This window comes from Miniopterus schreibersii, assembly GCF_964146895.1.
Source record: "Miniopterus schreibersii genome assembly, chromosome: 18".
Taxonomy (NCBI): Eukaryota; Metazoa; Chordata; class Mammalia; order Chiroptera; family Miniopteridae; genus Miniopterus; species Miniopterus schreibersii.
Genome location: NC_138121.1, coordinates 30396316 through 30414401, shown reverse-complemented (window position 1 = coordinate 30414401; position 18086 = coordinate 30396316). Strand labels below are relative to the sequence as shown.

The following is an 18086-nucleotide window of genomic DNA, read 5'->3' as shown; positions in this document are numbered from 1 at the left end:
TGGACCGTCTGGAAAGGCGCCCTGCCCAAGTGTGCCCGCACGCCTGCCCAGTGGAGCAGCCAGGAAGCTCACAGCCCACTCCCCACCTCACACTGTCACTAAATCAGAGGTGAAAGGTCCCCTCAGAGAGTTCCGTCCATGCTCCCTTTATGCCCTGTTGGCCCTGCCCAGCTGCAGCCGATGTGGACTTTCTGTACTTGGAAAACGACACACTTGTACCCACACTTTTGCACACAGCAGGCCTGGGACTGGAACATACTCATTCCCCTCGGACTGGGGTCTCCCCACTTGCTCTGGCCTTAACTTAGCCATCCGCATTACGGTTTTGGCTTCTCAGCTGGTCCTGGGGCTCTGGGGGTGAGCTGACCACATTCTGCTCTCCTCCAAAGCAGAGCCCAGGCGCAGAGTGTCCAGCAAGAACTCACTGGTGACAGGGGGAAGATGGAGAGAGACCAGCGCATCACTGGCCACACTCCAGAGTGTCCACTCTGCCCACCAGGGAGGCCCTTTGCCTGGGCTGGGGCTGGGCTCACCCAGGATAACAGGCACTGGGGAGGCAAACCTATGACAAGAGGGGATGATTCTGCTTCATACTTCATTTGGTCTGTTTTGGAGAATGTCCTGGGAGGACAAGAGGATTCCTTTTGGAGGAACCTACTTAGCAGTCTGGGCCTCCTTCCCCCATCCCTGCAGGGCCAGAGGCATCAGGGGCTCTTCCTGCTCCTGTGCCATGTGAGTGACGTCTGCTTTGAGGCTTTGCCAGAAGCCAGTCACAACCAGAACCAGCCACCCCTTTAACAAGTGGAGAGCTCGAACTCCCAGCTGACCTGGTGGGGCATGGTGTCCGACCCCACCTGACTGAGTTCTGGCGGCTGCCTGGGGTGGGGTGCTCTGGATGCCCGGGACTTCCCCTGCCGTCTCTGCGTACTTGGCAGAGGTCCAGTGGCTGGAGCCCAGATGGTGAGGGGATGTCCAGGTCTTCTGTCCCTGACCCCAAACTCCACTGATTTCTCTGTGGGGTCCAGTTTTACAGGCTCAGCTACTGCTCTGGCCCTGGCCTCATCCTGGTCAGTCTGAGGATGTGCCCACATGTCTCCTTCATTCATCTGCAGTTGAGGAGAGGGTACCCGAGGTCACCCTGGACTGAAAAGCCTAACGTCCCTGGGCCTGCTGAGGCCTTTCTTGAGCCCCAAGAGAGATGGGAATAAAGAGGAATTTGGGCACAGTGCGTCTTTCTTCTGTTGTATTATTGTGTGATCTTTGGGCTTGGAACAGAGGTGTGCCCTTCCCTGGGCAAAGGGCAGAGTGTTCACAGCTTCCTGAGCATCCCCGGGGTTATATGCATATGTGTGTGTAGGTGGCAAGCTCTGAAGCAGACTTTCTGGACTCTTCCACAGAGGCTGAGAAGCTCTACGTAGAACTGGTTGCACCCCCCAGGATACAGGATGTGAGCAGGGGGTGCCTGACTGTGAGGCAGGAGCCTTTAGAATTAAGCCCTTTGCCAGGGTCCCCTTCCCAGCCCAGAGGCTGCTTCCTGCCACCTCCCCCCTCCCCCCTCTTCCTGGCAGCCATCCCCAGTATGAGCTTCCTGGGCTCATTTTTTCTGGCATGTGCAGTTTCCTCCCGCAGCCGATGATCACAGAGCCCGCCACACACTCAGTTTTCCTCCACACTGCTGGGTTTCCTTAATTATTTTCTTCTGGTGACGGCAGCTGGCTCTGCTAACTCACCTCTCCTCCTCAGAGTTTCAGACACAGGAATTTACTCTGCTTGTCAACCCTGTCAACTTGTCAAGGTGCGATGCGCTTATTTATATTCCTTTTTTGGAGAAAATGAGTCATGCCAGGATCGCCCAAGAGTAGAGCGGAGGGGCCACTTACAAAAAGCATCCTGCCAGCTGGGGGACTCAGGCGATGATGTGTTTATTGAGGTCGCAGCTCCTACGCTGTGACCTCCCACCTGCACTGTCCCCACAGCCTGGAGGGTGGTGGGCTGTGGAGCCTGTCCCATTTTATCTGTGCAGACTGGACAGGAGTTCCCAAGCATGGCCCACTCAAAGCCCAGCTCCGGGTGCGCCTCCTGACCTTTGGCCACGTCTGTTTAACAAAGCCAGCCTGGCTGCAGTGGCCCCCTTTGCAAAGAAAAACTGTCTGGGGAAAACCCAACAACAGATCTTATGGGGAGACTGAATTTGTCACAGGCTGTATGCTCCCAACTCTTAAACTTATGGCAACTTGCTGAGCAAAGACTGTCCCTTTGGAATAAAGACAGAATTTTAGCAAAGGAAATGTTCTGGGCTCTCCCCCAGCCAGAGGCCCAGTGTCCCTTTACCCACAAAGAAGGATGCTCTTCCACGCACAGTTTGCATACAGGCCGAAGCAAACACCACCCCAGCTCCAAGCAGGGGAAGGCCAGGGGCCTGGGGCGCCTGGACACTGGGGGATGGGGCTGCACTTCAGGACCCTGGACAGCTCTGTGAGAGCGGGGGGGGGGGGGGGGGGGGGGGCTCGCCTCTCCTGCACCCACGAGAAAGGTATTGTGACCAAGAGGCGGCAGAATTGGCACCAGGGGGGACTTACAGAATGGGCAGCTTGGTCTCAATATTACCATGACCAGCCCCTCCCAACCTGCCAAATAAACATACACTCTGGATAAAAACTGGGCTTTCTGAGCAACACAAGACATGACCTCATCCATCCAATGCTGCCCTGCACAGCCCCTGCTCCCCCCGCCCCCCGGGACAGGGGAAGCCCAAGGCCAGTCATGTACACGCCACTTCCAGTGTCTGAGTTACCTGTCCCCTCCTTTCGACACAGCATTAACACTGTAAGGGATCCATCCCCTGCACTTTGGTAAAATATAAACAACCACTTTCTCTTTCTGGACAGACGACATTCGTAGAGCTGCTGGAATGCACACAATACAATAATAAGGGTTAGCATCGGTGAGAACAAACAAGGTGTGAGTTATTGGGACTGCCAAGTGTGTTCCGCATGGTGAACTCTTCACGGGTTTCCTTCCCGGTGTCTGGCCGAAAGGCGCCCTGGTTACCTGCCAAGGCTGACGAGGGGGTGTGAAGCCAGTGCTGAGAATTAGAGTGTGCAGCCTGGGTCGGGAGCAGAGCTGGGGAGAGGGCTTTGCTGGCCTGTGAGCTGTGGGAGAGGAGGGCCCCTTGCCCTATGCCAGTCCCAGAAGGGAGGCTTGCTGGGTTCAACTCAAAAGCCCCAACTCCCTGATGCCAGTTAGTGTAAACAGGGGACACTGGAATGTGTCAAAACAGGACCCAAGTGCCTAGAAAGGGCTGGAGGTGTGTGCGGAGCCAACCCTTGGCTGATCGTATTTAAGGTGAGTGGCTGCTATTCTGGTTGCTCAAATCCAAGCTCCAGGCCCTGGCAGGCAGCAGGGAGAGGGTCCTGCCACTCTGAACACTGTGGCCTGGGGGAAGGCAGGGCCATCTTGAGAAGTCAGGCCCTCAAAGAGGGACAGGGATGGGAGAGAACTGGAGGGGCCAGGAGAAGCCACCGGGCGTGGGTGTAAGTCTGAAGCCCCTGCCTTGTGCTGAGTTTGCCTTGTGCTTCTTGGACCCCTGGAGTTTCCTGAACTAAGCTGCATTTCCTTGGCTCCCTTTCCATGTCCTCCATCCTCTCATGGTTGAGTCTGTGTGGCTACATCCACCTGTGTCATCCACTCACATGTTCACTTAGGCTGCCCATCGGGCCAGCAAACTCCCAGGAGTTTCAGGCTGACCTGAGCCAGGGGAGACACTTGAAGGCGAGGCGCCCACTGTGTCTTGGCTCCCCCATGCCCGAGAGCCCGAGTTCAAGCTTTGGTCCCATCCCAGGTTCCCTGGCAGTTGGTGGGACGGAGGCTGTTGCCCTGTTCTGTGCCTCCCACATCCCAGTTGAGAAAGGCCTCCTGCTGGTCCGCGTGTGGGCCTAACACAGCAGTGATGGGCCACAAGGTGGGACGCAGGGCGCTGGCAGGAGAAAGTGCAGCCAGGGTGGGCGCGCTGCCCACAGGGGTCAGGGGAGAAAGCTGTGGGGGAACTGCCCGGCCCCACGCCATAGGAAGTATGGAAGGTTTCTGAATGACGGACTGTACTAGTCAGGGTCCTCCGGAGAAACAACCAGTAGGATACATACATGGGTGGGGGAGGGATTTATTTTAAGGAATCGGTCCATGCAATTGGGAGGTTGGCAAGTCCAAAATCTGCAGGGCAGGCCAAGGCTGGAGACCCAAGGAAGAGCTGGTGCTACAGCTTGAGTCTGGGGGCAGAATCCTTTCTTCCTTGGGTGACCTCAGGTGACCAAAGGCCTTCAACTGACTGGATGAGGCTCACCCACGTTATGGAGGATAATCTGCTTTACTCAAGGGCTACTGGTGTAAATGTTAATCACATCTAAAACATACCCTCACAGTAACATCTATACTGGTGTTTGACCGAACATCTGGGCACCATGGCCTAGTTAACACGTAAAATTAACCATCACAGGGGAGTGTTAGTTTCCTAGGGCTACTATAACGAACTACCACAAAACTGGTAGCTTAAAACAACAAATTTATTCTCTCTGGAGGCCAGGTGTCTGAAGTCAAGATGTCAACAGGGCCATCTCCCTCTGAAGCCTCTTCTAGCTTTGGCAGCCCCAGATGTTCTTGGTTTGCGGCAATTTAAGTCCAATTTCTGCCTCTGTCTTCACATGCTTGTCTTCCCTAATGCCCTCACCTTAACTTGATTACATCTGCAAAGACCCCATAAGGTCACATTCACGGGGGCCAGGGGTTGGGACTTCAGTGTATTTTGGAGGGACACTATTCAGCTCATGCCAGGGGGTAAGGTGACTTCATAAGGGGTTTTACAAGCACTCGGGAGGCGGGGTGGCAACAACTTGGAGGAAGTGAGAAAAATTTCCCCTGCTGGGTTGGTTTGTCTCATCAGTACTGAGAGATTGTGTTAGTTCTCGGTGTTCTTGGGGGAGGGACCGTGTCAGTCCATCTGTGTCAGACAAAGCCTGGCACAATGCCTGGCACACAGCAGGAGCTCAACAAATGCTTGTGGAAAAGCTGCCGCTGCTGCCTGGGCTGAGAGCTGGCCCTGGAGGCGGGGCTGGGCATTGGGATCCTCCCCGAAGAAGTCAGGCCCAGGGTTCTGGCTGGAGTCCATCAGCTCGGCCTGGCAGCCTGGGAAGGGTCTGCATGTCTGGGTGGTGGCTGCCAGCCAAGTAGCTGGATACAGACAGGAGCTGCCCGGGCTGAAGGTCTGTCCACCCCACCCAGGCTGTGAGGGGCTGTGAGGTCTGAACTGTGACACACTCAGCTTGTTGTCTCCCACTGCATCTATGGGGCACAGGCCAGAGCCTGCTCTGGGGGCCTGGGGCCTCGTGGTGGCCACACCTGCTCTGGCTCTTTCCTCTCCTAGCAGTTCAGGCTGTGCCTTTTGGAGGGGCACCCCCCCAACATCCGCCTCTGACTGCCTCATTGTGAGCTGCTCCCTTCATCTGGGCAGACGGTTAATTTATGCAGATTAGATGCAAAACTAAAGTTTAAACACACTCAGCAATTAGAGGGCAGCCTGGACTCAAGGCCAGGATTCAGGTGGAAGAAGCCTCACCAAAGGGCCTTAAATTCTCACTTGTGTTCACAGCAAAATCAACCTCATTAAATTCTTTGCTAAGGCCTCAGTCCAGTCTGGAGACCAGCCTCAGTCACAGCCGTGCCTGCCGGTGCTGCTCCAGGGTGCAAGGCAGGGAAATGGGGTTCCAGGCAGTGGGGCTGCCCCGGACAAAGGTGCCGGCTGCTCCTGGAACCCAAAGGTGGCTCTGTGGACCTCGGGGAAAGGCAATAGTCAGGCCAGGCATGCTCCTGGGCAGGGCCCTCTCCTCTTGCCTCAGCCTCTGGCAGGCTTCCTCTAGTTTGCTCTGAGAAAACCAAACCTATAGAGGCTTTTAGCCTCTCCCTTCGCCAAGAGACTCTATTCTGAGCCATAGCTTTTAACAAGGAGTTGATATTTTAAAGAAGGGGAGAGGGAGAGATAGAGAATTTGGACAAGTCTTTTAACTTAACTGAACCTTAGTTTCCTTATCTGTAAAATAGGATAAAAAATACCCATCTTGCAGGTCCACAAATGTGCAAATGAAAGGATGCACAGTGCTGGGCACAGGCAGAACCCATGGGATGGAAGCTACCAGTCCCTGGCTTTCCTGACACCTGGCCACCTTCCTAGCAGCTGACTTTCCCTGACTGCCTCCTGCCCCAGTGCAGAGACTCTGGAACCCGTCTGTGTGGGAGGGACGCAGGAGTCTTCCCATCTCGGGCTGACAGGCACCTGACAGCTCAACCACTACTTGTTTTGTTTAGCGATTCCATTCCCTTGCCTCCGTGATTAGGATCCACGATTTGACTGGGTAGTTCCCTGTCAGCTCAGCCTGGGCTGTGAATCCCCTTGAAGCTGTCAGAGCGGAGCATCGGCGCTGCCTGTCAGTCAGCCAGCCAGCCAGTTAGCTGCTTTTCAAACCCAACAGCTGTCCTGCCACTCCCCACCCACTCATCTGCCCATCACTGCGGGCGCAGGGGTGTCCCTGAGCATCCTGCGTGTGCCCACCTGCCCATAAGGGAGAGATCTTCAGCTCTTGCTTTGAAGCTGTTCTCTGTTAGAGCCTGGTGGTGACTCCCACCATGTTCGGGGGGGGTGTGGCCCCAGCACACATGTGCCAAGCACTGCACTGCAACCATGTGTGCATGTTGCGTGGAGCAGACTCATGCCAAGGGGATGAGTCACACCGCATCTCTGTGCTGCTCCTGTGCATGCTTCCCGCTGTTGCTGGGGCGTATGTTGGTGGGGAGTGTGTGTGTTCATGTCCATGTATGGTTTCTGTGTGTTCATGGCTTGCAGCAGGTCATGCCCTTTTCTCCCTTTGTGTGTTCTTTCAACATACGTGGCCTGGAAGGATAAGCAGGAGCTGGTGATGCTGCTGCAGGTGAGCGAGACCTCACTCACCAGCAAGGTCGCCGTGCCCCTGGCACCCCGTCTCTGCCTCCCTGCAGTACGTTGGCAGCAAGGATATCAGGGGGAAGAACAGTCAGACTATCTAACACCGTTTGCAAGGATATCAGGGGGAAGAACAGTCAGACTAACACCGTTTGCAAGGATATCAGGGGGAAGAACAGCCAGACTACCTAACACAGTCAGACTACCTAACACTCCTGAGCACCTGTGTCTTAGGCACTGGTGACGGTGTCTTGGCCACGAATGAGATGAGACAGTCATGGTCCCTGCCCTGTGGAGTTTACAGTCTAGCAAGGAAGCGAGGCACTGAACGGTGACCCCACGTGTGGTGGCAGCCTCGGAGGACCAGGCAGGCAGCGTGTGATGGGGGAGTGTCAGCAAGCCCAGGGCATCAGGTGAGGGCTCCCTATGGTAGAGACAATTACTTGGCACCTGAGAGTGATGACGGTCTTCCTGGCAGAGCTTGGTGGCCTTGCACCATGAGTGCAGGGCTCCTGGGATGAAGGGATGTAGAGACCGAGGGTCAAGAAATGGCAGGACCGTGGTGGCTGGCAGGGGCCAGCATGCAAAGAGCCTACGGTCCTGGCAAAAGCACTAGGTCTTACACCCTAAGGTCCAAGGGAGACTAGGAGGGCTTTCAGCTGGGAGTTATTTTGAATTTAAGCACCATTCCGAGAGGAGAAGCTGAAGACAGAAGGGCTGGTCAGCGAATGTTGACGTTGTTGGGGCAGGAGAGGTCCAAGGCCTGGCCTCAGGTGCTGATGGCAGAAAGTGAAGGAAGACATGAAGAATATTTCAGGAGGGTAGTCGCAGGGTGGAGGGCTGGTAAACGTTTAACCTCTGGCTCCCGGGTGATGGGAGAAGCCTAATTTGCAGTGCGTGCTGATTTCCATGGGGTATGCTTCCATCGCCACAGACGTCAAGCTGCTAGTGTGAGCGTGGAGTTGGGCCCACGTGGGCTGGTACAGACCAGATCCTGCATGCCACTGCGCCAGCAGGACTGGCACTGCCTGGGAGAGGGACAGGGGGACTCTGGTTTCCGACTTGAACGGTGGGTGAGCACTAGTGCCAGACCGTCCCTGAGTTTGAGATGCCTGTGGGTCTCCCAAATGCAGATGTCCTGAGTGCAGATGGAGGGTGGACCGGACAAGTACACATGCTCAGGAACAAGTTCTGCTGCCTGTGGCCCCCCAGAGCCCCGTGAGAGAGTGGGACCAGCACTTCTCAGAGAGAACACAGAACTAAGAGCCAATACCTGAAGCCCCAGCAGCAGGCCAGCCCAAGTCCTGCCTTTGTCCAGAACCCACAGGGCGTCCTGGCGTTGGCTCTGAGCAGCTGTGGCCGGCCAAATGGGACGAATGTAATGACTCCTCCTGTTTGCCTGTCAGGGCACCTAGTGACCCCTCTCCAGCCAGCTCTGCAGGAAGTGGTCTAATCTGGCTTAAATACTGGTGAATTCCCGCTGGAGTTTACCAAGAAATAAAAATGAGTGAGTCACACTGGAGCTCGAGCAGAGTGGCCCCAGCGAAGGGCGGCCTGTTTGCAGGAACAGTGCCAGCAGAGCCGACTGGCCCAGCCAGTGACGGGCACTCCTTTCCTGGAATGGAGTCAGGACATCGGAGGCCGCCAGCCGGGCAGCCTCATTACTGAGGTGGCCGGGCCACAAGATAATGATCGGTCCAGCTCTTGCCGGTCTCAGGATGTGTCATTCCGGCTGCGGCGTCAATTACTGAGCTGGCCTGTGGCTGTCAGAACGGTCACAGCTGTTGCCTGAGCCACAAAAAGCAAATCCCTCTGAGCTGATGGTTCCCTGACGCGCCCCCAGCCCCAACATGCTGCAGGGGCCTCTCTCTCCTGGGGGAGACTCTCCAGGCCGGGGCAGCCAGCTTCCTTTTAAGGGCCTCGGGGCTCAAGGAAGGATGTACTGATCCTCATAAGAGAGCCCCGAATGGCTGTGCACCAGTGGTTACCACTGTTCACTGACTATCCCAATTCTGGGCAGAAGACCCCTCCTGGACTGACTCAAGCACTGCAAATGGGCGGCTGCAGCTCCAGGCCTCAGTTCACCAGTGTCTCCTCAAGCACCACAGGGATCAGAGGGGCAACTGCATTTCTGGGGTCATCCTGTGTGCCCCCAAGCTGAACAGGGCCTCCGACAACTCACAGATGGAAAGGGCAAGGCAGGAGGTGCCCGCAGCACCTGGGAGCCCTGGCAGTCAGTCCAGATGTTCTCTGCCACGGGTCTGGGTCTCCACAACGCACATCTGAGAGGAGAGGTAATGCTCCATCCGAAGGCAAGGCCTTGAACCTGGAGTTGGGTTCAGCCAAGTACTAGGCCACCAGCAGCTCAGGAAGCCTCTGGCCTGAGGATTTGGCCAGTTTTTCCGAGGGGTAAGGCTCAGAATACAGACATTAATCCTGCCCTTTGCAGCGGCTGGCTGTGGGGACACCACCATCCCTGGACATCTGGCCAAGACCCACTTCCTCTCCCCTCTGGCTGGCGAGCCCTTGGCTATGCTCTGCCCAGCAGCACTCTGGGGTTGGTCTAGCAGTGAACCCCACTGTGGGCTGACCATGGCAGCCCCAGGCTATCCTGGGGAGCAGACATACTATTGTCCCATGGCCCCTCCACACCGCACTGGGGCTGCGTTCCACACATATCACACAGGCACGCAAAGTCCCCCAGGCCCTGTGCACCCAGCTCCAGGCTCTTGAAAGGTGACCAGTCCTGGAGTGCCAACCAACCACAAGGCTGAGATAAGAGGGGAGCGGGGAGAGGCCTGCGGCTGTATGCTCCATGGTCTTTCTGGAGGTGACCCGGGGACGGCCTGAAGAACGGTAAAGACTAGAGGAGGGGGAAAGGATTAGGCTCCTTACATCCTAAGGCAGGTGGGGAATGGTGGGGCCTGGCCTCAGGCAGGGCGGGGAGATGAGGAGGGAGGCAGATTATTCTGGAGAGCAACCTCACGCAGGGCTGGCGGGCTCGTGGAGTTAGAGGCCCGAGGGGTCGGGTGAGGGAATGTCTGCCCCCACCCTTACATGCCGTCCAAGGGAGGTTGGGGGAGGGAGGGGTTGATGGGGAGAAGCCCCCACCCTGGGTTTGGCCATTTGAACCAGAGACATAAGACCTGCAGGTCGAAGCCCTCAGCTGGAAACAGTGCGGAGTGTGGGGAGAAACAGAGTCCAGACACAGACAGGCAGCCCAGCCCTTCGACTCCCAACATCTGTGACCCTTAACAGAAGTAGGACTAAACACTGGAAATGTCACCCAGAATCTTCATAACTGTCATGTGGACCGAGAATTTGCCAAAGGCTTTAAGGCAGCCCCTGAGCTGAGGCCCCCGTCCCCTCCCCTCTCCAGCATGAAGGGACTGCTCCTGAACTCGGGGAACTTGGGGTGGTGTCTGTGTCTGCCTGGTGGGGTGGGGGCCGCTGGGTTCCCCTCCAGGCTCGGCCGTGGCCTGCATGTCTGCAGCAAAGCCTGGGAATTAGACTCGTGGCTTTGCAAATAGAATTTGGTCCCCGCATAATGGCTGCTTGAAGGATGGCAGGGTCACGGTGAGAGGAGAGTGGAAGATGTTTGAGCTGCTTTCTTGCTGCCTTTGAAGTCCGACCAGCGGGAGCTCTGGGGGACGAGAGACATCACAGGCGCGGAGGCGGCCCCTCCCGGCTGCGTGCGTTTCCTGCCGAATGAAGGCTCCTGTCTCCATTACCGGGCATGTGTTTTGGGCACCTCTTTGCAGTCGTGAATGCTCTATTTCAAGACACAAAGCAGCCTGGCTTGTGCCTTTGGCCTTCCACACCTGTGTGTGGTGGTGAGGAGCTGCCCGTGGAGGTACGTATGGGGCCGTCCTCTCCAGAATTAACGATTCCATAGCTGGGTACGAGTTGCTCAGCCCACCGAGGCATCTTCTGCAGGATTAAACGTCATTCTTTCTAATGACTTGATTTATGCCTCGAGGTTTACAGCTCCAAACAAAATATTGTGATGATGGCAATAAATCACACCGAGGATGCTTATAATGGCAACTAGCATGTTCTCTGTTTGTAGGGAGGTGATAGTAGAAGGAGGGGCTGCTGTGTAACGCACCCACGGGGCAGGGAGAGCCCAGGACAAACATGGTGTCAGGCGCTGGGAGTTTGACCGGGGGCATCAGGCTCTGAATGCCTGAGACTGTGGTGAGAATTTGTGCCTGTAGTTGGCAGGGAATCCACAGGAAGGCGCTATCCTGGGCACTGGGGTAGCGCATGGGTGGTGCACATCCTGAGAATGTCATTTGCAGCTTTCTACTCCTGTCTGCCCTGCTGCATCCTCAGTTGAGAACATGAGCCAGCTGAGGTCAGGCCCTGGGACCCACATGTGCCTCCTGAGGGTTGCACCTCTCTTGTGTGCTCTGGACAGCTTCTGGAATACACTGGGGCCATTTTCCAGTCTGTAGCTCTGTCTTGGATGGGAAAGACCTAGATGGGGCAGGCTAGGGTGGCTCTGCAGGGCTGAGCCCCTCGAAAGAATGACAGGTGCCCCTGGGCCGGCATCTCTCACTCACTGATCAGCAGAGAGTGATCCCTTTCCACCGAGACCTCGCCCTGCAGCAGAGCTCAGAGGAACTGAAGGCAGCGACAAGGTTCACCTCCATGACTGATTTAGGTAAGGCCCAGCCTGGGCCCAGGAAGAAACGCGCAGCTCCGCTTCCCCAGCTCCATCCTAGTCCTTGGCTAAGGTCTTCCGTCAGAGACGCTGTCACCCATGCCCCCAACATCTGGGACTGGCTGTCCCTGTGAGGCAGGGCAGAGGCTGGAGATGGCATGCAGGCTGGGTGAACACTAGGGGGCTGCCACAGAGCAACCTGGACGGCTCCCACCAGCCCAGCTAAAGCTCTTTCTGGCCAGAGGTCTGTGAGAGCAGGAGCCTCCTCACTGGTGAAATGAACCCTGCCCCTGGCATCCACACGGAGGGACGGGATGGGAGGAGGCGGACTGCGGTCACATTTCAGGGGAAGGTCCCTTCATCCCAGGGGAACAGTCCGGCCCCTGTGTTCTCTTCCTGAGGCATGGAGATGTGTTCTCAGAAGAGCCTCATGGCCTAAAATGCCACACAAGAAGTCATGATACAGGGCGACTCAGGGATGCTGGGTGCTGAGGGAAAGCGATCCGTTACCAGCATGTGGCCCCGGCACTGTTCATGGCACATTTACCTGGGGGCATGGGCAGGGGAACCAGAGTGGGAGAGCTTCACGTGTTGCACAAGCAAGTTCATGTCTTCCGTGGCAGAAGTGATGGAGCACAGGTGACGGGGGGACGGCACATGGGTGGCACATGGCAGCAGCTGGGATGTTGGATGGATGTGCATAGAGGATGGTAGGCAGGTTGCGGGTGGATGTCGGGTGGTTGAATGGTCGTGGGTGAATTCATGGCAGTGGATGGACGGTGGGTTGCTGGTTCAAGGTTGAGAGGAAAGGACTTGAGATGGGGGGAGGCAGGCAAGGGCTGGGGCTAGGCTGGTGAGGGTGACAGAGGGATGGGGAAGCCTCCCAGCCACAGGCAGGCTCCAGGCCAGCTCTATGAGCCAAAGGGGCAGTCTCTGCTTGTGCCTTCCCTGTGGGCAAGACGAACAGGAGGCTGGGCATCCCTGTTTTGGCTTCCCTGATACTCAGGAGGTGGCACAGGTGACAGCAGTGGTGCCACCTCCCAATCAAAGGTAAGCCAGAGCCCTACTGACCCCCGTGAACCCTGAGGGTTCACCTGGCTGCCGCAAAACTTGGCGCTTGCTCGCCCCCCGAGTGCTGAAAGCAACTTCCCTCATCACAAAACAAAGCTTCTGTCCGTCTTTGATTAAAACAAGGGCAGAAAAAAAAATGTTGTTTGCTTTATAAAGTCTGGCAAATTTTGATAATGAACCCTTTAGAGCATATAATACCGAAACCTAATTCCAGGCAGATAAGAAACAGGGTGATGCATTTCAACCTCAGACGCAAGAAATAACCTTTATCACCTAATTTAACAACGTTACTGGGGAAATATGTTAGGAGAATGCAAAATGTTGTTTAAATGATAAAATATGCTGTCTTGGATGGCAAGGATTTTAATTGTCACAATTAGAATCCAAACACACTTCCCGCAGCTCTGACAGACACCACGGAAGCCCACGGTGCCCGTCAGAGGTGAGGTGGAGGGTCAGCGTCGGCCTCGCTGCCCCCCGGGAGCTGCCAAACCCCACAGCTGTCTGGCTCCCGTGTTCATCAGCATCGTCGCCTTGTGAAGTATGAATTGGTTCAGATATTAATATTAATCGGCCAACACATTAATATTAATCAGGTAATATATACTTCCCATGACAACAAGAGATAAAGGGAATCTTATTATGTGGCAGCTCAGGGAACACGGAATATCTAAGTGGATTTCCTTGGGACACACAGCACAAAGGAGCCTAAGCCTCTTAGGTTTGTCATCTCCGGGAGAGCAGGGCTGGGGCACTCGGGGCAAAGTCACAGCAGGAAAAGCCTTCGGGAGTGCATTCCTCTGCAGGGGCAGGGGGCTGCTCCCCCGGTGTGTGAGCAGGTTGGTGGGTGCAGGAAGCCCCCACACCCCTTCCCCTTGGAAGGCAGCTGCAGAGCCTTCCCCAGGGGCAGGCAGGCTGCACAGACCCGGCCCCTGACTGCCCAGAAGGAGAGAACACAGGGAGGCTGCCCTTCGGTAATCACTCATCGGGGCCTGTGGGCGCTGAGGACCCAGGGCGGATAGAGAGACCTCCAAGCTCTCAGTGCTGCAGCAGGATTGATTTTACCACCAGTGTTTTGCAGGAGGGCAGGGAGTCTCAGAGGTGATGCGTCTTGCCCTGGTCCACATTGCTGGCCTGTTTGACTCCATATGCCCTTGTTCTAACATTATGCGACATGCCTGTCGGTGCCTAGGGCCAGAGGGCAGGCTGAGCAGAGGGTCGCAGCAGGTCTCACCCGGCCATCAGTGACGGCACACGGTCTTGGCCAGAGGCTGTCTACACCAGGGTTGCTGGGGGGCCAGCCTGCTCCTCCTCGCGCCGGATGGCCGTCCTACATGCTCACTGGCAGGCAGCTTCCACAGGCAAAGGCACATCTGAGTGCAATTATCATTTGAAGTACTAATTATTTCACTTGGGTGTCTGTGTCTGAGGATCCTTCAATTTTAGTTTAATTGGAGAAAAATGGTCATCAGTTACTAAACAGTGGGAGGGCGCTCCGTGCTTCCCTGACACGGAGAGAGCCGAGAACCGTGTGAACATATGTGTCCCCCCAGCAGCAGGCAGATGTGCCAGGGAGAGTGCGGTGGGCGGGCCGTGGGCACCCTGCCCCACAGTCCCTGGCATCTGCTGGGAAGGCTTTTGGGCTGAGTTAATTACTTGCCTTTTTATCTTGTCCATTTTGTTCCATTTTCTGCAACAGCATCTGTTGCAAGAAAACCAACTGCAAGAGGAAATGGGATTCATTATTAAAAGGAGAGCTTACGCCCAGCTGGCATGGCTCAGTGGTTGAGTGCTGACCTATTAACCAGAAGGTCATGGTTCAATTCTAGGTCAGGGGATGTGCCCGGGTTGCAGGCTCGATCCCCAGTAGGAGGCGTGCAGGAGGCAGTCGATCAATGACTCTCTCATCATTGATGGTTCTATCTCTCCTTCTCCCTTTCTCTCTCTGAAAAAATAAAAGAGAGCTTATAATGTCCCCTTCACTCCCTCTTGTACTTGATAAAAATCTGAGCTCATGAAATCCTCAGGCCCCCCTCGGCATGGCAGGGCGGGTGAGGGGCTGGTGGGTGCATTTACCTGCTGCTACACAGGTGTTGTCCTGCAGGGGAGGCTCAGTCTGAGGGTGTGAGGGTCTCGTGTCCAGGGTCTCACATGAGAACCACAAGACTTTGGTGCCCACATTTAAGGAAAACTAAAAAGAATGTTTTATTTTGCTTTGTCTGTTTTATTTCTTTGGTCCCCTATGGGCAACCAGTTAGGAGCCAATCGACAGTTTCAGAGTAGGGTTAGGGAGACTGAGAAGGGGGGCCCCAGGAGGCTGGCTGCTGGTGGAGTGGGGGTGTGGCTCTCTTTGTTGGCAGTCTCTGCCAACTGATGGCCTGGTCCAAGGCTGAGGTGGGTGGCATAAAGAGAAGGGTGGCCCAAGGAGGTGCCAAGTCTGTGACTTTTCCTCAGGGACAGGCCCACAGACCCAGGTAGCCCCAGAAGGAATGAACCAGAGACTCTGAGGATGGCCTCGTTGGGGACCAGAGCCCCCAGCCAGGGCATCTAGCTTTACAGGCATCTGAAAACACTGAATTCAGTTGTGACCCTCCCTGGACACGTGACAAGCCCCTGCTCAAGAACACAATCCTCCACCCCAGCAGAGGGGCTCAGTGGGTTGGAGCATCACCCGTACACCAAAACATTTGCGGGTTCGAGTCCCAGTCCCCACGTCTCAGGCAGGCCTGCCGCAGAGCACCCTGATGCAGGGCCTGTGTCCTACCCCACCCCGATCCCTCTGGTCTGTCTCTGCGCACTGTGGCCACTCACTCATGCCTGCCACCTGGGACCACCCCTAGCCCAGGCACCAGGCTTCATAGAGGCCCTGGGGCTGCAGGACTCATATGTGCTGTGGACAGACGAAGGGTGAGACCCTCCTGGAGATCTTGTATGCCTGGATCCTGCAGGGATCTGCTGAGTGGGGGACTGGGCTGCCCCTGCCTCCTCTCCTCAGCACTGAACCACCCCACCATCCCACAGGCCTCTGTGGGTTGACTCAGGGTGGGGACACTCCTTGCTGCCCCCTCCAGCTTCAGCCTAGGCTTTATCTTAACGGCTTCTGGAACTTCTCGGATGCCCTCAGGTGTGTGTGCACCTGTGGGACATCAGCTTCCCTGTTTCATTTCCTTCTCTAGTCTTTCCTTGGCTCACTGCCTTCAGTCCTGGCTGCCCTCCCTGAGCTGTGGTCCCTCTTCTCCTGCTTCACTGCTTCCAGGTTCGCGCAGGTGGCCTGAGGACCGAGGGCCTGAGCTGTGAGACCCCTGCGGCCCCATGACCAGCAGCAGCCTCGATCTCGCTGTCTCTATAAAGGGAAGTCAGAGGCTTTGTGCCCAAAGACGAATGTGTCTCAGGGAGGAAAGGACCACGTGAACCACCTGGCCTGCAGGTGAAGGAGCGCGCAGGAGCCCCAGTCATGTTCAGACAGTAAGAGCCCCAGGGTGCCCAGGTCAGGGCCAGGCCCTATATGTCCCCCTCCCCAGCTGGGACCCCAGCTAGGCTGCATGCAGAAGCAGAACCTCGGGGAAAGAAGACTCTGGTGACGGGGAACCTGAGCTGCCGGAGGGGACAGTACCACAGCTGCTCAGTGGCGCTGGCACCAGACTGCAGGTGGCTTCGAGTGGCTACAGGAGCAGTCCATCCTGTGGAAGTCTTGGCCCCGCTTCCCACCAGCTGTGGGGCTTGGCCAGTTCCCGAGCTGCTCTAGTCCTGCATCTCCTCACGTGGACGATGGGGCTGACATTGGGGACTGTGGAGACGGCTACCCGAGCTCACCTGCAGGAGGGAGGCGGGATGCCTGCAGCTGGTAGGTGCCTGGGCATATTTAGATGTTCAAAGTCCGAATGCTGAGTATCAGGCAGTGGGACGACTTGGATCTAAAAACCCACCAGGTCCAAAGAACTGCACTGGGTGAGGGGAGGGGTCTGCATTCCCCTTGGTGCTCAACGGGAGGGGGCCCTGGACAGTTCTGTCCGCCACCCTTGCTCACATGCTCCCGCTGCCCATCCCGAGGAAAGCGGCAGCCCCCACCCACGGACCACGCTTCCCCCCACGGAACCCGTCAGGAGTGTGACTCTGCAGCTGAACCCAGCAGGCAGACGTGCGGGCCGCGACCAGCCTTCGAGCCGCCAGCTCCGTCTCCACCAAAAGCCATGCCCCCCCCATGCAGGTGAAACAAGCTCAAAGCCTAAAAGGCTTCCTTAGAATTGTTTTTGTCCTGAAATTTCCATTCACATCAAAGGAAATATATGACAATATGTACAGTATAAAGAATAAGAACACCCCCCCTGGTATTCACCACCCAGTTTAAGAAACAATTTTATCAGTATCAGCAAACTCCCTCTGCCCCTCAGACATCCTCCCCCTCCCCAGCCGCTGCACTGAATTCGGTGGTTATCACTCCTTTGTCTTTTTCAATGTCTTTTTTTTTTTTTTTTTGCATGTGCGTATACCCCTAAGCAACTTATCATTTATTTTTGCGAGGTAGCTTGGAATTGGCCACAGTGGGAGTATTTACACCACAGAAGCTGACAAATGGTACAAGCCAGGGCTTTGCTTGTTGGTTGGTCCCTTGCCCCAGAGCACATTTACTAGCATGCGACCGGCTGTAGGCCACCTCCCAAGGATGGCATCACCTTCGGGGAGAAGAGGTCAGATCTCTGATTTAAGGATGCTGCTGTGAGCTGGGAATGTAGATCTGGGCAGGATGCTCACAGCATCTGCTACATCGACTTACAGAAAGGTCCAGACTAGAAGTGACCCCACAAATCTGTCCCCTCATTTTTCCCCCCCTGTGGCTCACAGTATTTACAGGTCACTCCCTGAAGTCAAACACATGCTTACCAGAGCTCTTCCCAACCTGAAATTATTTATGACTTGGCATTCAGGGAGGAAAAGCAATTTTCTCAGAATGTCTGATGTCATGATATATAGTCCGTTCAGCATGCACGTGCCCAAGCAGATTGCTTGGCAGGTCTGCCCCTCCATTACTATTACCCTGAATTAACAAAGGATGCTAACTCAAGTAGCAGCCCAAGAAAATGCCTAGAGCATCTTCTGGAAAAATACACACCTTGGAAGGAATTACAGAATGCACCAGCTCTATTTGGCCAGATCATTGATTTCTAGGACTCTTTTGTTAAGTGATGCTGGAGTGAAGTCCAGCCTCCTGGCCCGTGGAGCCGCCCTCCCAGCACTCCTGGCTGCATCGCTGTGGACAGGTCACATGCCCTGTCTGAACATCCCTAAGGACCATGCTGCGTTTGTCCACGTATGTTGTGATACACTCAAAGAACATGCCCATCGACAGGCGAATGGGTAAACGAA

General features: G+C 55.8%; 1 protein-coding gene across 1 annotated transcript in view; it reads right to left on the bottom strand.

The window, feature by feature from the left end:
- Nucleotides 1-18086, bottom strand: part of CHST8 (carbohydrate sulfotransferase 8) — a 62827-nt gene that overhangs the window by 2394 nt on the left and 42347 nt on the right. The gene's annotated exons all lie outside the window — the stretch shown is intronic.